Raw genomic sequence first — 4,513 nt, 5'->3', positions numbered from 1 at the left:
TTTGACTGCTCCTGACAGGCTGCCTAGACAGCAACCCCATGGAAGAAAGAAAAATCCTCCCCAGGGAGATGTTGCTCTCCCAAGTGCCAGTCCGAGGGCTGGGGAATAGGAAGCTGTCTGCTTCAGGCTATGTTGATGTGGGCCAAATTGCAATGCCCTACTTGCTTCGTGCAGTAGCTTAGGAGTGGGTCTCCGGAGTGGGCATGTATCAGAAGCCCCAACTCCCCAGAGAGGGGGCAGCCCTTCTGCAGAACTCATGTCTCATGAGTGCATCGTCTTCCTGTCCTCTTGAGCAGGAGTGGTGGTGGCCCTGCGAATGGCGAAGGTGCCCTGCGTGAAAGGAGAGATGTGCCAGTATGGCTGCGATACTGCAGGGCTGATGAGCTGTGCTCCACCACCTCCTCGAATGTAGGGAGAGTCAGGGTGGTGGGTATACGTGCAAAGCCTGCAACCCGCTTAATGCCCCAAACAGGATACTCTGCTGAGGAGGCAGGCTCTGAGACTGTTTCAAGTCTCACTTTTGAAGGCTTTGAGACCTTCTTCTGTTGTTTATCTGCAGTGTGCTTCAAAACAGTCTCCAGTCTAATTTCTGACTCTGCGTACCTCCCAGCTCTGTTAAGCTGTTCAGGCAGCGTTGGCACATGAGGGGTTGCTCATTTGTAAATGGGTGTGGAGTCACGCCAGAAGCTGCTGAGAGTAAAGACATTTTGATGAATCTTGTAGGTATCTGGTTATTTGCCAGGCCTGCTGCAATCCCATCTAAAATCTGGTGGAAGCCATGTCTTTGTGACTTTCAATAACTCTTACCTCTGCAGGTGATTGGGTCATGAAGTTTGAGCATTATAGCTACCTGTGACCCTTTGAGAACATAGAAGAAAACTGACTCTCTGAGCATGTTAACCTCTTCAAAGGAGTCTTGTGCAACTCCCAGTTGAAGAAAAGGGCTGAGCTGCAGAGTGGCAATTGCTGCTGGCTGTGTTAGTCATCCAGAAAGAGACTGTTTTTCCTTTTTCCCCCTCCCCGCCCTGGCACAAGGGTAGAGATTCTTTCTCAATGCTTGGTGTGGCCGAAAGTTGTAAGAAACACGTTATTTTCACGGGAATCAGCCAACTCTTCCCTAAAAATGTAAGCTTTTATTTGTGCAGCCCTGGTGGTGAGATTTAGTGGTGTGTTGAATTTTGCTGCAATAGCTCCCAGAGTCTGAAACCAGTTCTACAGTGAGACATATGCAAACATGAACACCTGTACATTCACACCTCCTACTTCCTAAATGTTTGCGTATAGATGGGTGATTACCTGATAATAAGATACAGAGTGGTGAGTATACTATAGCAGTCTGCAAGGTTGCATAGACTACTGTGCTAGTTAAATAAACTGGAGAGAGTGTGAGAGAGAGAGAGGGAGGCCTTTGTACACCATTTTTGGTGGGGTAGTGTGCTCCTGCTATAGGCAGCAGAGGGGAATCTTTACTTTTCCTGTAATTAAAATTGGCAAACTGGAATGCTTAAATTGCATTTCTGAGCAACAGGAAGGCCTGCTGGATCAGGATCTGTGGAATTAAGCAGTAATATCATGGACAGACGTAGGTTTCTTGGGTATCCGATTCAGCACCTTTATTTCCAGAAAGTTAGGTGGGAAATGGGTTGTCTTTGGCTGTGTGGAACATGTAAAAGCACTGGTGTCTCTTGGAAACACTGGCCTGGAAGAGTCTTTGGAAAAGGCATTTTGACCTGTGAGTCTCTTGCGATTGTGAACATTTTATTTTTTACTACAAGATTAGTTAAGAGCCTTTTTCAAGAGCACCTTTTTCCTTCGCTGGACCATTCAGCCACTTGGAGTTCTTGGTCTGTTCTATTCTAACGTATAAAGCAGGACTTTGTCCCAGAAGAGCACAGCTTTTGAGTCTTGTGCTAACCTTCAGGACAGGTACAGACTATGGAAGGAGTAAGTGCATTTGTTGTGGTCCTATTACTGCATGGGGCTTCTGCAGGAAGGTGTATGCAGACTTTGGCTCCGGGATGGCTCACTGGACTGTGTGTTGCATTGGAAGTGATTTAGACCTTTCGTCTCATGTAGGAGATTTTAAACATTAGAGTCTGCCTTCAGTTTGCAGAAATTTCCCAATCGAGCATATAATCACTCATAAAAATTAGGGTTTTGTGCAACAGTGCTTGTCAGCAAAGAAAGGAAAGTAAATAGCTGCTCACTATCTTATTTTAGACAATTGAATTAAAAAACAAAGCAGCAAGAAGGGAAGTTAAAGTTTCAGTTCCTGCAAACTGCAGATTTGCATGGGTTTAGCAATGACGAATAAGAGATCATACCTAGATTGGCCGTGCATCTGCCATGCATGTAGTAAAGGTGAACTGAAAGTCTTCTTACTTGTCCAAACCTGAATAAGCGTTTGTAACGAGCTGTGGCAGTGACAGTTTTTTGTTTAATATCGAAAAGATTTGACTCCCTTCTTGCTTGATAATCTTAGCTCTGTGAAGAATTGGGGTCTTATTGAAAGATGAAAGTGAAAAATAACTTTCTGTTCAGCTTGAAAATAAGTTAACCTGCTACTCAGAAGTGTGCACATTGGAGACTTGCAATCTCTTTAAAATCTAAATACATTAGATCTGCTTTTCCTTTTCAACAAGAAGGCAGGAAGGTTCCTGTATGTAGTAATAGTAATAGCTAGGTACTTACTCTCTTTACTACGTATGCAAAGTAATGTTTTATCTCTGTTTTAGTGTTTGAGACAGAGGTGGAGGCTTTACTGAGTAGCAGAGCTAGGGATAGAACCCACTTTTCCTAACGCTTATCCAAGGTTTTGACCATTGCATCAGACTGAGCTGCTTCTGTCCTTTGCAGTACCACTACTTAAAACATCGCTGAAACGTGGAAAAACTGAAGCTATCTTGACCGTATCTCCTTTGAATAGAATGGCTCAATGCCAGTCTGGAAGTTCATGCCAGCCCAAAGGGCATTCAAGCAGGAAAAGGCTTGGTAGTGAGCAGATGTTGCTAGCTAATATTTTTTTCTCTAGTCAGAAAACTTTTTCTCTTCATCTTCTTCCACCTCTCTCATTCTTACCTTCTTGTACTGTGCATTCTGCTGTTAACAGAGATCTTTGCAAGGAATAAACTGACAGTTTTGGGCAGTGTGTCTAAGTAGAACTCAACAAAACCTTGTTAAGTTTCCCATCCCTTTATGTGTCTTTGGGTTTTATGGTCACCCGTGTTCTAAACTAGAAGGTTGTTCTGCTCTCTTTTTCAGCCCTCCAGAGCAAACTCATAATAGCTCCTGATATGGCGAGAAGGTAAGGTGGCCTGGCAGGGGATTGTGCTGCTATCGTCAAATGCAGCATGGTGCTATTAGATTATCTAATTATTTTTCCCTATATGTCAATTGCATGTTCTTGTCCTGTCTCTTGAGCCATCGGTAGGACCTGAGCTGGTCGTGCCTTACTCTAGCCCATCAAAAGTCTTTGCTTTTCAATCTGGTCGGGTCCTTGATTTATTCACTTTGAGGTCATGCAGCTGCTTGTGCTGGTAGGATTGCTGCTGCCTGGGCTGATTTACGTTTCCCCAGAACCATCCTGGGGTGGCTGAGCCGGAAGGGGAGAAATCCCCTGGTGTAGAAAATGTTGTGACAAAATCCATCACCTGTCACTTTGGAGGAGATTGATTCCCCTGTGGGAGGTGGCCACCTGGGCAAGGTGGCTCAGCTGACAAGCTGGGGAGGGAGATCTCTGGCCATGGAATGAGTTCTCCCCTGAGATGCAACACCTGCACTCCGAGAACAGGAGGCTGGGTTATTTTTCCATATAAAAGAAGATATGGGGAGAGGAAACTGTAGCCCACTGTCAGCTATTCTGATTATTGTAGAGTGCCACCACCCTTCCTCATCACCCACGTGCATTATTTTTAGGGTTTGTTTGCCTCATTTAACTCCAGCTCTTTCTTTCTTAGGGTGACAAGGACTTCCCTTCCACAGCTGCACAGGTGGCATGTCAGAAGCCACAGCCATGCCTGGAGAAGCTTCCCCTTCACCATTGTATTAATCGGTTCATTCACCAGCCCCGCAAATGACCTGGCGGGAAGCAGTGTCTGGGACAGCATGAGAAGGGAGAGGACAAGCCAATTGCCTGCACTGGATGGATGGGAGCAACTGCATTTAGTGAGGCCTAATTTCAGTTTACCTCCCCCTCCCAATCCATTTGGTATCTAGAACTTTTAAACTGCAACTTAATACACGTTTATAACAAACACACATACACGGGTGAAAAACTGAAAGAGGGAGAGAAATGTTTAGCCGTGATTCTTTATCTGGAGCAATGAGGAGTCCGGTGCTTCTGAGCAATGAAGAGGTTTCTGCTAGTTCCCAAAATGACTTGGAGAAGGGATTGCAAGAACAGCCTGGAGTCCAGATGGCTGTGACTAGGTGATAGCTCTCTCTCTTGCTTTTGGTGTAGTTTATTGCAGAGCAGTGGCCCCTTTCTGTAACAAGGATTTTAATTGACTTTTAA

The sequence above is a fragment of the Apteryx rowi genome, unplaced genomic scaffold, assembly GCF_003343035.1.
Source record: "Apteryx rowi isolate R43461 unplaced genomic scaffold, aptRow1 scaffold_1092, whole genome shotgun sequence".
Lineage (NCBI taxonomy): Eukaryota > Metazoa > Chordata > Aves > Apterygiformes > Apterygidae > Apteryx > Apteryx rowi.
The sequence above is the reverse complement of the archived record's forward strand: the minus strand, read 5'-3'. Positions refer to the sequence as shown.